The sequence below is a fragment of the Coptis chinensis genome, chromosome 6, assembly GCF_015680905.1.
Source record: "Coptis chinensis isolate HL-2020 chromosome 6, ASM1568090v1, whole genome shotgun sequence".
Taxonomy (NCBI): Eukaryota; Viridiplantae; Streptophyta; class Magnoliopsida; order Ranunculales; family Ranunculaceae; genus Coptis; species Coptis chinensis.
Window position 1 is genome coordinate 90,709,207 of NC_141461.1, and position 18,801 is coordinate 90,728,007.

The 18,801-nt window shown below is 37.4% G+C and overlaps 1 pseudogene across 1 annotated transcript; it reads left to right on the forward strand.

Annotated features, from left to right (window-relative positions):
• Positions 1-5,073: 5,073 nt before the first annotated feature.
• Positions 5,074-9,946, forward strand: LOC147495320 (putative inactive ATP-dependent zinc metalloprotease FTSHI 1, chloroplastic; annotated as a pseudogene). The gene is made up of 7 exons (XR_015199553.1): positions 5,074-5,126; positions 5,864-6,061; positions 6,214-6,328; positions 7,314-7,594; positions 7,917-8,000; positions 8,283-8,532; positions 9,305-9,946. The product of XR_015199553.1 is annotated as a putative inactive ATP-dependent zinc metalloprotease FTSHI 1, chloroplastic (transcript).
• Positions 9,947-18,801: the final 8,855 nt, after the last annotated feature.

Below are 18,801 nucleotides of genomic sequence, written 5' to 3' on the forward strand. Positions count from 1 at the left end.
AAAGATGTCATATCGATCATTCTGTCAGAAGCACCAGAATCTATAATCCATACTGGAGACCTTGAGATCGTCACACTATATTTGCGGATGCAAATGTATCTGTCTGAGCAAATGTCGAAGTTGGAGTAGGAGTTACATTATCCATTTGAGAAAAAAACTTTCGAAACTTCTCAATGTCCTCATGTGTAAGAGCAACGAGAGAAGTGGTGTCATATTGAGAGATAGCATGGGCAGAAGACCGAGTTTGAGAAGAACGTTGCTGATCGACCAGAATGAGGTGGGAGAGCAGGTCGTCCATGAAGAGTCCAACACGTGGCCTTCGTGTGATTCCACTTGTTTCAATGTTCACACCGAAGCCGACCACCTTTTTGTGAGGTACCAGAAGAGTTCCTACGATCTAGAATAGGGAGCAAAGGTGGAGAAGATGCACTAGATGACCCATGTGATAGGCGTACAGATTGTGAGACCATGGCTGACTTATCAGCAGTAGAAACAAGAGGGGGTAGCCGAGATCTCCTACTCTCATTAGAAAGTACAAATGAGTGGGCTTCATTCAGATTCAGAAACGGTTCCCGATTAAGGATATGAACCCGAGCATACTCAAACTCTAAATTTAGCCCCATTAAAAACTGAAACACTCTCTGCTTGTCAATCAACGTCGCATAAAGTCGTGCATCTTCAATATCTTTCCAAGGAAGAAACGATTCATAATGATTCATTTCTTCCCAAATTGCACACAATTTGGCATAATATTTAGAAAGAGACAGATCACCTTGTTTGAGGTCAGTGATTTCTGTGCCAAGTTGAAAACTTCTAGCATTATTCTGGTGCTGTGAATAGGTGTTGTGGATTGAATCCCAAATTTCTTTGGCTGTCCGCATGAACATATATCCCACCGCAATATTCTACTGCATGGAATGAACAAGCCATGACATCACAAGTGAGTTCTCAGATAACCACTTGGGATAGGATTTTTCATAAGAAGTGGGCTCTTTTGGATCTCCTATCAAATACCCATATTTACCTCTTCGCCAGCGATATACATCCTAGCAGACTGCGCCCATATCAGAAAATTCTTGCCATCAAGCCTTACTGTGGTGATTTGGAGACTAGGATTATCGACTGAGATTGGATTGTACACACCAATTTCAGATGTGGGAGGGAGAGGAGTTGGCTGCTCATCGTCCTTGACCATATTAAACAGGCAAATAAATCACAAATCACCTAAAAACGAATATTTGATGACAAGAGTGGATGATTGACCCCTATATTAGATCATCATAGGAATCTCTTGATAGAAAAAGAAAAGAAACGAAAGAAAGAGTGCTGATTGCCTTTTACATGTGGCTAATCAGCCTCCTAGAAAGATTCCAGCAACCAAGGCTGACTGGTGGATTAGGATTAGGGTTAGGGTTAGGATTATGATTAGGTGGATTAGGGTTAGGGTTGCGGAGGCCCTAATACCAAATGGAAAATAGAGAAAAGAAAATAGTTTAGGGAAAAACGTGTATGTATTCCGTACACACCACCTACTTATTTATAGAGGTATAGGCACATGTCGTGCACATGCAAACTTAATATATGGGAAATACATAATAGGCAATAGACTGCTTATAATTCTAACATATCAAGAATCTGCAATTGGGGGAGCTATATATTGAGAAAGTGTTATCCAGTGCAGCGCCATCATTTTTGTCTGTGGCATATTACAAAAAATGCAATCGGGAACATACGTCATGTGATTAACTCAAATCCAGGTGTTTTGGGATGATTTTGTTAAATGTTTGTATGGATATGAGACTGTCGAAACGCGTTTGAGCTCGGTTGGAATGGGATGATTGGAAGGTACTAGCTAGGAGAAAATAAGTGGTTAGGTTAGCAAACTTATTTGAAAAGCGAAAGAAATGGGCTTCAGTTTATACGCGTGATATATTTGCGCATCTATGTACACGACCCAAGCCAACGGAGTGAGAGTATTAATGCGTACTTTGATGGCTATTTGAAAAGATCTTTGCCTTTGATAACATTTAATTTATGAAATAGTTTGAAATTGCTGTAGTATGCATGCAGGCGAGATGCTGAAAATGATGAAGACTATGAAAGCAATTATACCAATCGTGCTTTGAAATTTTCTATGGTAATTGAGAAGGAAGTTACTGAAGTTTACACGAAAGAAATTTTTGCAAGGTTTCAGCAACAACTTCGAGAAGGTTTTTCTTATCGCCAAAGGAAGATTGAGGAAACTGGTACAAAGTCCACGTTTCATGTGTGGAGGGATGGACATAATCATATGTTTCGAACCGTGATATATATGATTCTTGTGATAATATTGTCACATGCAGTTGTTTGTTATTTGAATTTGTTGGATACTTGTGCAGACATATTATGAAGATATTTGTAGTTGTAGATGTTTTGAACCCTCCAGAAAAATATGTGCTTAAAAGATAGACAAAAGATGCAAAGTCTGGATTAGTGACAACCAAATATGGAGAAGAAATGCTAGATGATTATCATGTGTGTGCGCATTCTGATGGTTTTAGCCAACTCGTCAAAAGCCGCTCATATAGCAACTAAAGGTGCTTCATCACTAAAGCATTCAAGGTTGCAATGAAGAGTTTCTATAATCTTTTAAAAGGAAGTTGAAGCGACATTAAAAATGTGGAAATCAGCCTCATGAAGCAAATTGGAAGTGCACCAAGTGAAAAGTTGAGCCAAACGAAGTCTGGAATATGTATGCGCAAAGTGAAACCATTGAAAGATCCACCCATTGTGAAGCATAAGGGGCGACTAGGAAGGCAAAAATCATGGACCGACAATAATGGCAAGAAACAAACAAGAACCAATCCCGGTCAAGCAAAAGATGTTAAGAAACTTGCTAGGTTTGAGTTATAGATTATAGTCATTGTTTGCTTGTGTTTGTTAACTTGTAATTGTAGTTTGTAGTGATATGCATTGTTAGTTTGTGCAGTCAACAATCTTCAGGTTTAGAAGCTAATGACTTGTCTCATGGTAGCATGAACATCAACCTTAATGATCCTAGAGAGGTGATAATCTTTCTGCCTGTTACAATTATTTATGCATGTTTGAATGTTTGCAAAAAAAAAATTATTTGAATACTCATCTCAATTTATTCTTAGATTACTCTTATTCTTATATTAATATTTTCATGAAATTCTATAGGTTTGGCATGTCTACAATTGATTCCACATACAAAATTGATACATATCATAACAAAACAATTTAAGTACACCACTACTTATCAACTGTAAAGAAATTCCATGAGAATATCGATATCAAATTTTAGCTTTAGTACTTACTACTCTCATAAACTCTAAGAGTTTTCCCAAACATATGCAAGACAAAGGAAGACAAGTACAAAGCAACAACACTTGTAAATACACCTAAAAACTACTTCTAAGACATTGATTTTATTATTCATTACCAGTAACTACATCAAGTTAATTCATTTGATCTTCACCAGTTCTTGGGAGCACATTACCCTGCTCCTGATCAATTGATTAAAATTGACTTTATCTTCCATTCTCTTATGAGTAACTACGTTAAGTTGAATCAGGTATAGAAATGGAGTGGGCATAATAAACTCAGAACCACTCAGTCTACGTATTGTGTCAATACAAAATAGCAATATGGTGTGAGCAAGCAATTAGTTCTAAAATTTGAAGACAGGTTCACAACTAGCTCTTCCTATTAAATCTACACAATTGTCTAAAGAACAAGCTCCATTCTTCAAACATGACCAGAACTTAACCACCTAATTAGATACAAAAGCACTATACTGAGAATACATAAGCTTCATGCATTCTTCAAACCCAATAAGTCACATACTCAATAACACCATGCCATGTCCTGTTCAGTTCAAAAATAGCGATCCATTTCATATGAACAATGAAATTACAGTCCAAGTAAGTTGTTAGTTACAAAAAATGAAAATGCTTACCATAATAATTACAACCATCTTATACTTAATTTGAACGTGTATTTCCTGCTCTCCTATCTACTATAGTCTCAAGACACACCACCACACAAAAACTTAGAAGTGTTCAGAGACAATTACCTGACAAAACACCTCAAACGATGAACCAATTAGTCAAACACAATAAAGCAGCAACAACACAAAATTTGGAGAGAGATTTAGAGGAAAAAAGGGCGTGAAAAGCCCTTGATGGAGGGAGACAAAGGGAGAGACATTCATTGTTCATTGTCTTCCTCGCACTGCTCTTTTTGTAGTTCTTTCAATCTTCCCCACCCTTTTTTTGTTTCGTTTTTGGTTTCTCTGTTAATTTTCTTTTTCTTTTGGTTTTTGGTTTATTTCGTTTTTAATTTGGAAAAGAAGAAAAAGAGTGACGCCCAAGCAGGCCGAATGACGTTTTTCTCCAAGCTAAAGCAAGTGTTGGGTTTGGTATCACTATGCTATCTAACGGTTTAGATGCAGCAGGTACGTACCATTAATGCTACGAGATCGATCTTTTAGAGCAAATATTTGAACCAAACCAAATACCAAACCAAACCAACACCAAATAACTTTAGGAGAAACATCAAATATTTGATACCAAACCACGTGTGGCTTTCCCAAAACCGCGCAAGAGACCAAGCCCAAGTCTACGCGGTTTTCGGTAAACCGTGACACATTAAAATTTGGTGTTCAAAATACTACGAGACAGAGGCCCAAACTAACACCAAAGCCTGCGGTGTTCGCAAAGTCGCGAGAGAGATTTGATACAACACCAAAGCAAACACCAAATTTTCGCTGATTTGGTGTTTGCTTTGGTGTTTTCATCAACATGTACGTGTCTCTCCTGAAGATGAAAAAACACAAAATTATTGAAAATTTGGTGTTTGATGCTAAGATAATGTCTCTCCTAAAGATGCTCTTAGTATCGCGACTCTTTCCTGTAAGCAAATCGCAGAGACAAATTATACTGGTGAAATTCTTATTACACAATTGGCAATTTTTTTTTCCTTCGGTGGTAAGATTTTTTTTTTTTTTTTTTTTCAAATTGGTTACCGGGTTAGGCAGACCCCAACCTGTATTAACTTTGAAACCTTTGGTACATGGTGCCTCTTGCATCATCATCTATCATTTCTGATAGTTTGGCATCAATAGGGTGATTGATATACATAAAAACTACATAATTGATATTACATAGTTTTGACAAGTAGTCTGCTGGCTTGTTACATTCTCTGTATGTGTGTTGTATACTGAATTTCTCCAGTCGGCTGATGAGGAGGGTAATGGATGCGTGAGTTGCTCTCTTCGAAGTGTGGCAAAATTCTTTTGTATCTTTGGCGGCAAAATTTGTACGGAAAACAAAAACGAAACAAACATAAGCAAGAAAATAAGTTGAAATTTGAAAAAGAGAAGTTACTGGGGTGACATCAGCAATCAATTTAGCATTACGCTGAAATTATACTAATGAAACAAAATATGACCAGACAAATTAGACAATGGTTGCAAGAGCTAAAAAACAACCTTTAATTAAACCCCCTAAGTGAATGATGTCAAAGTAAAATTGTTGATTGCGGAGGGGGAAAGAAAGACACGCACCAGTTTGGTAGAAAACTGGTTGAATAAAGCCAATGGTGTTATATCCGAGGTGGATGTGGTGTAGAAGACATTGTATTTAATCAGATGCCATGATGCCATCTCATGTTCTGTTGACCGAGATCACTTGTATTTATAACTTACTCTGCACTTTTGTTTATATGCCTTGCCTCGTTGTTAAGAGCTGATTAAGTGAATTTTCTTTTTCTTTCTGTTGTTTTCCCCTTATTGATTAATGAGCCAAAACGTCACTTAGTGGCCATTCAATCCGTAATAATCTGTTTTTTAATGCTTGATCAGGCGCCAAGGATTATCTAGTGAATCCACGACTGACCTCTACAATGCTGCTACACGGGAGAGGGAAACTACTCTGAACCAGCTCCTTACAGAATTGGATGGGTTTGATACTGGTAAAGGTGTTATGTTCTTAGGTGCGACCAATCGTCTGGATTGTTAGATCCTGCACTTCTCAACAGACATGGCCGATTTGATCGTAAGGTTTGTCTCTATGACTGATATAAGTGGGATTTGTTTAGATTGTCTACGTGAACTTCATTTGAGAGTAATTTGTCTTTGCTGAAGACTGGAGAAAACACTTGTTAGTCATATATTTAAGTTTCACATTGGTCATAGATTTAATTACGTTGTAGATAAGAATCCATCCTCCTGGCGCCAAAGGAAGACTAGCCATCTTAAAAGTCCATGCTCGTAAAGTGAACATGTCACCGACAGTGGACCTGTTCAGTTACGCGCAGAACTTTCCAGGTAATTGAAACAGTTTTATCTGGAATTGTCCCCAATTGGTTGCATGTTGCTTCTTATGTAATGTTCATTCTCAGATGAAAGGATTTGTCCTTGATCATTACTAATTGTTAAAGCATGATCTGAACTTGCGTAGTGTGTACAATGTAAAATGCCTAGCTCTAGACAAAGTTATTAGCAAAAATCTAGTTCCACTGAGATTCAATTTAGTTAAAAATATAAAATGGAATAAACATTGTCATAGAAGATATTGTGGAATTTCAGTGAAAATTGTATACACTAAATAATTTAGTTATTCTCTATTACAAATACATACATCAATTTATCAGAAGGAATCATTCATGTAACTCGATTTTTGACCTAAATTTCATTAATGATCTGCACATTTCAACGTGAAATTTTGACCCATCTTTGTGATCACAAAGCCCATAATTAAGAAAATAGAAATCCAACTCCAGCTATTTTTTTTTTTTTTTTCTGTACTGGTCCTGCATAGTGCCAGCTAAGTGGTTAGTTTTCCCATAAATCAATCAGAAAAGAAAGCTTTGATATCCATGATTTCTACCTTGTGTAGTTGCACGTCTAGCACCCACCTATGACCTATATTATATCCCAATGCTTCCTCTGATATTCATGATCTTAAACTTAAGCTTTGACGAAGAGGGACAATGCCACAAGCCATAGCTCTTTTAACGAGAATACATTAGCTTCAATCACTGTACGTCTGTGCTTTGTGAATAGATTCTCTATAGGTTTATATCTGTACCGACTATACGTTGTATTTACATCTCCTTTGATCAGTATAGTTTAGCATACAGTATTTATGTCCTTCAATTTGGTGCATTGTTAAATTTAAGTTTGATAGCTATATATCTCACGCTTTGGTTCAGCACTCTGTCCTTCATAGAAGGTCACAGTTAATGCAGTAATATCCATTTCAGTGGTGAAGTGCCTATTTGAAACAAAAACTAACATTTTGGCTAATCAGGGTGGACAGGAACAAAACTGGCGCAGCTACTCCAAGAGGCTGCATTGGTGGCAGTTCGGAGTCGGAGAGGGCATGGTTCTATCCTTCAGTCAGACGTAGATGATGTTGTTGACTGCTTAACTGTGGGACCAAAGCGTGTAGGGATTGAGTTGGGTCATCAAGGGCAGTGTCGTAGAGCAACTACTGAGGTTGGAACTGCAATGACATCTTATTTACTGAAGCGCTATGAGGATGCTAAGGTGGAATCCTGCGAATGCATCTCAATCATTCCTCGTGGCCAGGTTCTAACACATTGTTTAATTGAAATTCCATTATACTTTTATTTTTTGTTCATAATGGAGGCACTGTCTTACCTCCATCTGGACCTAACTTATTCATACAATGGTGAGTTATGTATAATAATGGTAATAGCTTATGCTAATATAATACAGTACATCCGGGTCCATTAGCCATTTATTTAAGATAATTAGTCAATAATTCACTACAAATAGTACAAAATGTTAAGCTAATTAATTCATCGACTTGTATGTCATGTATTTCGAAGTAGGTCCAACCATTCAGTTACTCTCTCTAACAAAAATGTTTGTTAACTGATGCATGCAGAGTCTCTCGCAAACTGTATTTCATCGTCTTGACGACGAGTCTTATATATTTGAGTGTCGACCTCAGTTGTTGCACCGGCTTCAGGTATAGTCACTTATTCTACTATTTCTGTGAGATTGGTATTCTCTTCCGTGCGTTTGATAATGATCATCAGTATGTGTATTATGTGTTACTTGGCGGTAGGGCTGCTGAAGAGGTTATTTATGGACGAGACACATCTAGAGCATCTGTTAGCTACCATGCGGATGCGTCTTGGCTTGCTCGTAAAATTTTGACAATGTGGTGTTTCTTCTTTGGTACCTTGACCAAGAATGCGGTAACTTTTAGATATTTCGTACTTACTGTTTCATTATTTTCTTCCATCAGATGGAATATGGAGAAATCAATGACCATACATGGAGAGCCACCTCCTTGGAGGTAAAGGGTTAGCTTTGTGGGACCAAGGCTGGACTTTGAAGGATCACTTTATGATGACTATGATCTTATAGAACCCCCGATCAACTTTAATTTGGATGATGAGGTTGCTCAGAGAACTGAAGAGCTAATCCGTGGCATGTATGAAAGAACAGTTTCTTTGCAGTGGAGACATCATGCAGCTCTTCTCAAAACAATTAAGGTGTGTACCCGTGGTCTTTTCATGTTCATATTCAAAGAAGGAACTCTAGGTTTGAGGATGATAAAACATCTTAAATATGTGGGTGAGTATGGCGTATATTTAAAGTAATCATATGCAAGGATGATAAAATTATGTATTATACAAGATTTTAATCGTCATTTTAGCCTACATCTTCATCAACAACTTCATCATTTCCGTCATCATAGTTATTGTCACCACCGCTTGGTACAATGTTCTGTAAGGAAAGTAGGAAACCATAGGCCGTACTGCGGTTGCACGAACGAAAATTCATCAATTCCTTGGAAACTCCTTTTCTCCCCTCAAATAATTGAACTAAGAATAACAAAAACAAAATAATTGTTGTATGTTGTTGTGAAACTGGAATGTTTGTGCCAACTGTAGCCAACTCCAAAAAAATAAAAGGTATAGTAGGTATATTTAGTATGTGGTACACATTCAGAATTAAACAAATATTCCGATGAATAAAATTCTCAAGTTGAGGCCATTTGTACTAGTTGTAGTAACTAGACAAACTAGCTGAGCTAGGAAAGTAAAGAAAGATGTAGTCCTGGGTCAAATACTTTTGATTGCATGATATGGGTGTAGCCATATAAGTGTAAATTCCCTCCAGTTACTGAATTGGTTTGGTCTATATCTTTTAAAGTTCCAATTTATCTTTTGCGCCTAGACAGACCTGTAGCGTTGATCTCGCTGACATTGTTTTGCACTGGTGTCTGCCAACTTTGAGTTACTGAAAATAATCCATTTGCAGGTCCTCCTGGATAAGAAAGAGATCAGTGGAGAACAAATTGAGTACATTCTGAACCAATATCCTGCATAAACACCTGTAAGGCATCTTTTGGAGGAGGAGAGTCCAGGGAGCCTGCCATTTTTTGAAATGTAGCAAAAGCGTGATTTTGAGTTATCCTTGCATGCAGAGTCGAAAGGGGATTTACAGTAGATCTTGTAACCGCTTGACCACCCCAGAGCAAGGAAACTTCTCCAATCTGTCCAAGCGGCTTTTGAAAGAATTGAAGGGTAAACTAAAACTGAAGCTATCAGTGAAAAGTGGTGCATATATGTGCTATTGATATTGCTTTGCAATTCTCAAGAGGCCTATTGTGGAAGTGAAGCTATTTGGCTCATCAGATTCTTCAGCTGGCTGAGCGACTGAGACCTTCGCTGATTGGATGTGAAATGCTTATTGCATATAATTGGGTGCTTCTACATCTCTGTTACAAGGACAAGGCACCCGTGGTGAGAAAATGTCGTTAGTGAGAGGTGAATGTCATTGTTTTGGGTTGTTTTGATTTTGATAAAATGTAAACAAATTTTTGTAACACACAGAATCGTGAATACTGTACAGATTAGTCAGTTACCTATTCAGGCTTCAAAACTTTGATTTTAACTAGCAGGTTATGTTCTCATTCATTTATTTTTTTACTACTTAGTTTACAATTAAACTGATGTTAATTCCGGACCAGACTTTGTACAATTTTGAACTGAATGATGAACAAAACTACAAGAATGTATTATTGTATATATTTACACCATTCATAAAGAATTCACATTTGTAATGAAATTTGCATTTTTTATGTCAGCAAAAACAGAAAATCGGATGATCAAAAATTCAAATGAAGTTACGTACGAAGCAAGTCAACAACAGTCCAGGTACATACATCTTACTATCTTACCAGTCCCACCACCACGCGCAAAGGAAGAAGACTTGAAAGAAAAGTGGAGACCTGATAATAAGATATTTGTGGTTCACACATTCTCTCTTTATTGACTGTTGGAAGAAACAGAGTTGTTGGTCCATAACTTCTTTGTCGATCTTGGACTAGTACTCAGCTTAACATCACTCGATCAATTATATTATAAGCTCAGTTCATTACTCTTTTTTTAATCTGTCAAAAATATTATCCTACGTTCCATTTGTATGTTTATCTACTAATTCTCCACCTTTATTACTCTTTTTTTTAATCGTCATTCATTGTTAAATGTTCATAACATAATTATGTTTTGCAAACTTGAACTCTTGATCCATCACTTATTTGAAATTTGAGCTAACCAATTCTACTGATTAAATCCAATGATGACCATCTCTTAAAAGTTAAAACTGATTTGTATTTTTAGCTGCTAATTCTCCACCTTTACACGATTTTAAATGTGCAGATATCCAGTTCGTGCTTTAACAGTCTCATGAAACACACCTGATTTGCACAAATTCTGTGAGATAGAACCACATAACAAAACCTCCACAACATGGCTACAAAACAATGCTGATAAACATTGTAGAACTGTAAATTCAGTAACATGTATGCATTAGACTCTGCCACTTTCCTGAACGCTAAGTTTACCACCTTGAATTCTTTTGTAGAAAAAAACAAAGCAAAAAAATTACTTCCTCGTGTCCAATCCATAAGACAAGGTCTTTACAAACTGAAGCTTCAACTTATCTACTAAACAAACAAAGTTCCAGTACACAGCAACAAGCTGGGTTCAGTTCAGTGTGCAGATTGTGATGTGGCTGTCTTCTTGAAATCAATCTTGTCGACTTTCACCTCTCCGTCAATGAGTTCATCTAATGAACCTGTTAGTAATAAAATCCATCACTTGAGTCCGTAAAACCACAGAATTTCAAACTATGTAACAAGGTTTCCTGGAATCTGACTCTGACAAGCATTTCAAACTCTGACTCTGACAAGCATTTCAAGTACACCAGTGGCTTGAGCATTTTCTTCTACAAGCATGACAAAAGGTGGTTCCACACCTGCATCACCAACACATATGAATGAGCAAGGAAGAACCTGATATGAAATATAAGAAACTGAAGGCAGTTGTGTATGTGAAGAATTGAGAATAGTAGTCCTAGAGAAATAGACAAGAAAATCACTAGCAAATAAAAACTGGACATCACTAACAGAAGTGCTTGTTTCCTATCTAGAGCCTAGAAGGCAACATTAGCTACTAATCCAATGGACATAATGATGCAATAGAACACAACCCTCGACACAGTTCTACTTAAAATTCTGACAGAGTTCACCGAATATGCTAGTTCAAAACTCTGACAGAGTTTACCGAATATGTTAGTTCACCGAACTCTGATAGAGTTCAAAACTCTGACAGAGTTCATCGAATATGCTAGTTCCAAACTGATAATCCAGCAGTTTACTCATTATTGTTACTTTACGACATACTTCGAACTTCAATCTTGTTACTTTAAGGTTGAAGTAAACACCATTCAAACTTCAATCTTGTCTTTAAAAACTAGCTCCTCTTCCTACTTACTACCTTTAGAAACAAGGAGTCATGGTTACAGATTCAAGTAGTCCTAAACAAGCTATGGTGGCAAAATACTTCCCCATTTCACTGATGGTCAACTCCGATATCACGGAGGTGAAACTCGTGTTGTTACAATTGACCGTTCAATAACGTTTATGGAGTTGTTGATTAAATTGGGTGAATTGAATGGTTCGTCAGTAAGTTTGCGTTGTCAATTGGCAGATGAGGATTTAGATGCAATGATTTTAATTCAGTTGTTACTGATGAAGATTTATCAAATATTATTGAAGAATACGACATTAAACAAAACCCAAACTAATTAAACGAAAATCAAACGAATTAAAAGTGGTTGCTACCTTAATCCAGAAGCTTGGTTGAGAGTGGAGAAGAAGAAGCCGAGAGAGAGAGTTTTCCAATTTCGCGTTTTTGGTTTATTTCGTTTTTTGGATTTTGAAATATTACGAAATTTTGAAATATCGGATTTTTTTTTGAGTGAATTAGATCATCAGAACTTGAGGTGAGATCAAACGGTTGAGGAGAAGTGTGAGATAAGAGTGGCAGTATTATAGTGGCACTCTAGCCAAACCGATATATATATATTTATTTATTCGGTTTGTCTAGAGTGCCACTCTTATAGTGACACTCTTATCTCACTCTTCTCTTGAACCGTCCGATCTCGCCCTCAAGATCTGAAGATCTAAACCGCTGATAAAATCGATATTTCAATATTTCATTCATTATTTCAAAATAAAAAACGAAAATCACAAAAACTAAATGGGTTCTCTCTCTCTCTCACCGCTTCTTCTTCTCCCGATTTGAACCAAGCTTCGGATTAAGGTATTTTTCCACTTTTAATTCGCTTGATTTGTTATTTAATTAGCTTGGATTCGCTTTGAAATAAACCTAGTAAACTTTATTCTTGGATGTTGTTTATATTGTTGTTTAAAACGCTAAATTGGGTATGAACTTAGACAAGTAAACAAGTTTAAAACGCTTTGTTCAACCGTTTATGAACTTAGACAAGTAAACAAGTATGAATTGGGTATGAAATTGTTTATATTGTTGTTTAAAACGCGAAATTTGGAAGCAAACAAGTTTCAGTATTGAAATAAACTTTGTTGTGATACCGTCGAGTTCGGTGAACTCGCCGAGCTTTCAACTCGCCGTTATTCTTCATGCCGTGATTCAATGGAGTTTTGAACTCGCATGCATTATTCTCCATACCGTGATTCGTCGCCGAGTTCGGTGAACTCGTCGAGCTTTCAACTCGTCGAGTTTTGAACTCGTCGTATTCTTCAGTCGATTCGGCAGTGAGTTTTGAACTCGCCGAGTTTTGAACTCGCCGAGCTTTGAACTCGATGAGCTTTCAACTCATTAATTCTTCTTCATACCGTATTTTGTCGAGTTTTGAACTCGCCGAAGCTTTGAACTCTGGCCGAGTTCGGTGAACTCGTCGAGCTTTGAACTCTGTTAGAGTTTTGAACTCGCCGTATTCTTCATGCCGCATTCTCGTTAGAGTTTTTGAACTCGCCGAGTTCGGTGAACTCGCCGAAGTTTTGAACTCTCGTCATTCTTCTTCATGTCGTGATTCGTCCGAGCTTTGAACTCGGCCAGATTCTTCATGCCGTGATCTCGGCGAGTTTGGTGAACTCACCGCTTTTGAACTCGGTCGTATTCTTTTTATGCCGTGATTCGTGGGAGTTTTGAACTCTGTCGAGTTCGTGAACTCTATCATAATTTTGAACTCTGCCGAGTTCGGTGATAATCTATGATATCAATACCGCTAGTCTCGCTACTAATCTATGATATCAATCTTCGCTTAGAAATATGTACTCATTCGCTTTCATTATAAGTTATCATTTTAACCAAAACTTAACTTAACTCTCTCTCTCTCTCTTTCTCTCGTCCCTACCTGCCTAAGCTTATGGTTTATTCATATTCCTTTTACTCGATATGTACAAGTTTGGTATGGCAATAGCACCGTTTGGGTCCTACTCCTAGACTTGATCACATCGCTTAGATCTCAAATGCCGAAGTGACATGTTTTCTTTATTCAAAATTTACTAAGAATGATTTTAGTGATGATCCGTGGTTTATATAATAAATCACCGAAAGCAACACATGGTTTCCTCCTTCAAAAGATGCTATTGCATCTGCTCATTTTATGTGGTGTCGACGATAAAACACCGATGGTTTTGTAAACTCACATAGTGTGGGCTATGGAGGGGGTACTAAGGAATTATTATGGGCATGTAATGCCTAGCTTACACAAAAGTTCGGAGGAATGATCTCACCATTTTCCAAGAACCGGCGATAGGCGGTATGAATAAGTCATGGCATCTAACCGTGGAAGTTGATTCTCGATTTCCTATGCAAATTCTCAACTTCTAGTTGAAGTTGAAGCCATTCGACAACTTAGAGGTGTTTATAGCGAGAACAAGTAATGTCATCTCCCTCAATTTGCTTGTTTAAAACTCCAATATGTTCTTCTATACCGTAGGGTTTTATAGCCAATCTCTAAAATGCCATTTCTATTGGTTGTGAATAAAATTATCAATCCCATGCCAATTTTCAACGACACCGCTAGGCTAGAAATATATAAGGTAGTGACTTACTACTACCGCATGATCTGCTAGAGGTTTTACCATCGATGATCCATTAAGAGTTTAACACTATTGACAAAATTGCTTTTGTAACATTGAAAACTTCGGTGAAGTAGCATATTATATTCGTGAACTCGCCGAGTTTTGAATTCTATCGAGTTCGTGAACTCTGTCGAGAGTTCGTGAATTAGCATATTCGGTGAACTCTATAAAGAGTTTTGAACTTTTTTCGAGTTCGGTGACAAACACATATTCGTGAACTCACCGAGTTTTGATGTTTAAGTTATTTACAATCGCTTATGTACATTGAGATTTTTGGACTGCTTAAGTTATTTATATTTTTAATTTTTTCGATTTATAGAAATAGAGACAGAGACATCAATGTTATGTTTATCCAAGTTCAAAATAAATAAATCATTAAATCAAGCAATGAAGTTATGAACTTATTGTCTCTCCTGTTGATATCACTAGATTTTTATTTGAGGCCATATCGACTGGAGTACTACTTGCTTGATTCAAAATAAATATATAGCTCTGTTTCAGGTAACTGTTCTATCTTTCTATATTTTTTTTATATATATATAATGTTATGTTTGATTCAATTCCTTTGAATTCTAGACACCCATTTTGTACTTTCCCTGTTGATATCACCCATTCTGTTGATATCACCCATTCTTAAAATGAAGTTAAGAATGCATGAAAACCAAAAAAAAGCCGAACCTAGCTAGTGGTCATCCATCTAACACAAGTTTCACAAGATTTCGAGTATAACAAAATTTATATTTTCGCAAGTATAGCGGATATATATAGATACGTTCCGTAAGATCCACATTCATCCCCATAATCCCTTTACAGGGTGCCCATAGTCTCCATTAAGTTATAGGGCTTTCATGTTGCACTTTTCTGGGGAACTTTGTTAGTAGTGTTCCACCACACTTCACAAGAAAGGATGTAATGTGGACGGAGGCCGGTTTGTCACAACCCAAGTAACATCTAATTTCTGATTATTAAGAAAAATATAATAAACAATGATATGCGGAGCTTCAATTGACTCTTACTTTTGCTCTCACTTATCTGAAGTTCTGAACTAGTTATGTTACTGGTGGTTGAACTCTATGAAAGTCGTTAATGATTGGAATATGGAAGATGTCAAGATGGTATATTTTATTATAGAATCCATGTCATCCAATCTGTTCTTTTATTACAAGAAAAATATATAATATAAGTACAGATAATTCTTATAGAATTCATGTTAATAGTACTGACACCTATCAGGTCAAAACAAGGTAAGTAATAAGTTTTTGCTACGACGATATCCACGAGACCACGATGTGTAGATCATCCTCGCCAAAAGTCATGAGCAACTCTATGCTGTTGAGCTTCATATAAGTGTTCCTTTGATTTATTAACTTACACATCCTTTGAACAACATCAATAGCAAAACAAAGACATACTCATGTATACCGATAAAATTTACCCAAAAATAATAAAAATAAAAATAATGTATACCGATAAATCAATTTAGTTTTGAGTTAGAGACTTAAGATCGAGTATCGACAGTTGTTCCCTTGATGTTGGTCTTTCTTCGCTCCTCCACTTTCGTGAGATTATGGCCCTTTCATTTTCCCCATCGAGCTATAGCTCTTATATTGTCTTTCTCTTATCCGCCACGACGATATTTTTTGTTTTACAAATGTGCTTCTTTTTTAGATGTTCATTATCTCCATGGCGGCTTTAAAGTTTTACATGAGTCGTTCTCATAAAAGTTTTCCTAGTTGATTTCGCATGCTTGAATTAGATTGGGTTTTTTGTTAGTGTGTGGAGGGGATTTAATAGAGGAGTATAGTTTGCCTAGTTAGCATGCACACCTTAGATATAGATTGGCATGCACAATCGCCTTTATTTCGTTATTTGTTTTTTCACGCTGGTATTGCAACAATTTGAATTAGTTGAATGTCTTATTTTAACTCCTATTTATTTTGTAGCAATGCCTCGAACAAAGAATGTGAATGTGAAGAATGCAAAGCAAAAAATGTTTTCACGGGTGCTAAGAAGTTGTTAGGTGGGGAGTAGTAATTGGTCGCGATAAGGAGCCCGAGAAAAGAGAGGAAGGAGAACAACCACTTTGGCATCAGTTCGTAGAGGGGATCGGAAAGCGGATGATCCCAAAGAATGTTGTAAATGGTGTAGAGTTAGGAAATCAAAAGAAAAGAAAGGGGACAGTTCTTAGTGATGTAGATGTAGATGTAGATGTAGATGTAGATGTAGATGTAGATTTAGATGTAGATGACGATGACGTAAATATGGATCGTGGGAAGAGTGTAGTTCTAAGTCATGCTGATAGTGAAGAAGAGGGTGTTGATGATGCAGAAGAGGAGACTGACGAGGAGGAAGAGGACGCGGAGGAGGAGGAGGATGACGAGGAAGTCCATGTACTGCATTCTCCAATGAATATTGTGAGAAAGTCTAACAATGACTTGGAGTTCAAGAGATGTGTTTATGGAGGTGGCCCTTGTGTGTCACATCTGTTGTATGACTATGCAGTGCACGTGGCTCGCGATGTTTGGGAGGGGCAGGTAATATTATCATATAGTGTCTATTAGTATTTAAATTTTGTATTACGAAACTTGTGCATACATTAATACTAAGTTTTTGTTGTTTTAGGCGGAGCGAGGGGGTTGAAGTGTCATGAGCACCTAAACAAGTTGGTACAATGGGATATCATCTGAGAGTGTTCTTGACCGTTCTACTTTTCACGCGGAGCTTCAAAGGACCGGGCTTATGTGCTCGGGTCTTTAGGTGTATACAGCATCGATCCCGCGTGTTGGTCTCTGCGTTTGTGGAGAGGTGGCATCCGAGACCAACACGCTTCATATGCCGTGGGCTTAGATGACAATCACGTTAGACGATGTTTCCCAACTCTTAGGAGTTCCGATCGAGGCAAAAGCAAAGGATCGGGACACCGATTTGACCTTTGGAACAGATAAAAAGACTCCTCCACAAAAATCTTGGCATACCCATGGATAAGATAGATGGAGATGAAATCCAATAAGTTCACTTCCAAAGTTAGGATGGATTTCTTGATGAAGCAGTTTTTCGGGAAGGTAAATGATGAAGATTTACGGATGAAAATGGGGTTGTTGTGGAAGAAGGCGCCAACCCAAAAGAGGTGCAGCTTGTTTGTGAGAGCTTATCCGTTATTTTTATTTGGATGTACCGCCTTCACCGACATCGCCCGAAACTGCAGCTCCCGTTTGTTATCCGAGATCGCTTCAAATTTGCCGAGATCGAGACTACGGCGTGGGGTGCAGCCTTATCGCTTACTTGTACAGTGGGTCTTGGGACCGCCACAAGTGCCAAGGTGAAGGGTGTTTCGTGCTATTTCACTCTCCTACGTATTAGTTTTTTTTTGTTTTTCTTTTCAATGTCAATTTTATCTATCTATTACAATATTAACTTCGGTGTCTATATTAATGTAGGCATGGATTTATGAGTACTTCCGGTGTTCGAGTTCGCCATACCCAAATGAGGACTATCATTTGAGCATGTCCCGCATAGGTAGGTACTAGCCATTTCGATCTTTTATGCTAGCACAACAAATGCATTGAAGCATACCCGAGCCACCATTGATAATATGACTTGTACCGATGTAAGCATTTTGTATGTAAATAGTTTTATTTATTAATTGATATTATTAGTATGTGGTTAATGATTAATTTCCTCGATCATATGCTATTTGACAAGTTGAATGGTATCCCTATGTTGAAGTCCGAATTTACACGGCCCGGTGGATGAAATAGCATTTTTCGAGGGATTTATATGCTTTCTTGATAATATCGAGGCGATCTAATGTTCTGCGGGTTGTCGCCGGTTGGGTCATATGCGGTTTGTACCCCTCGGATCCCCTTAAAACAAAAGACCTCGACCTTAACTACTTCCTGACGCAGTATGATGTGAAATTTAATATTGTGTCTTCCTACTCGAGTAATTGGCGTAATCACTTGATTCAACTTGAACAACGAGGACCCATTCCGCCTTATCCATGGGAGTGTGTTAGTAGATACATGAGTTGGTACGAAAACAATAGTCATATTCGAATGATAAACCCCGATCATCTTAGTCACTACTCCCTACGAGTCTTCCATATCATAATCCTCAAAGAGTTAATATCTTACAACGTTAATTTTTGTTTTGTTTTGTTTTGTTTTGGTATTTTATAAATGTAAATGTATATACTAATGTAGTTTTTCGTTTTAATTTTGACAAAGACCCGTCAATTCGATGAAATTTCTCGCTTGCTCAATCAAGGCCCGCAATTGGATGGGATCAAGGATTCCGTGACGATACCTGAACGAGTTCATGGAGGCATACAATTTGACCC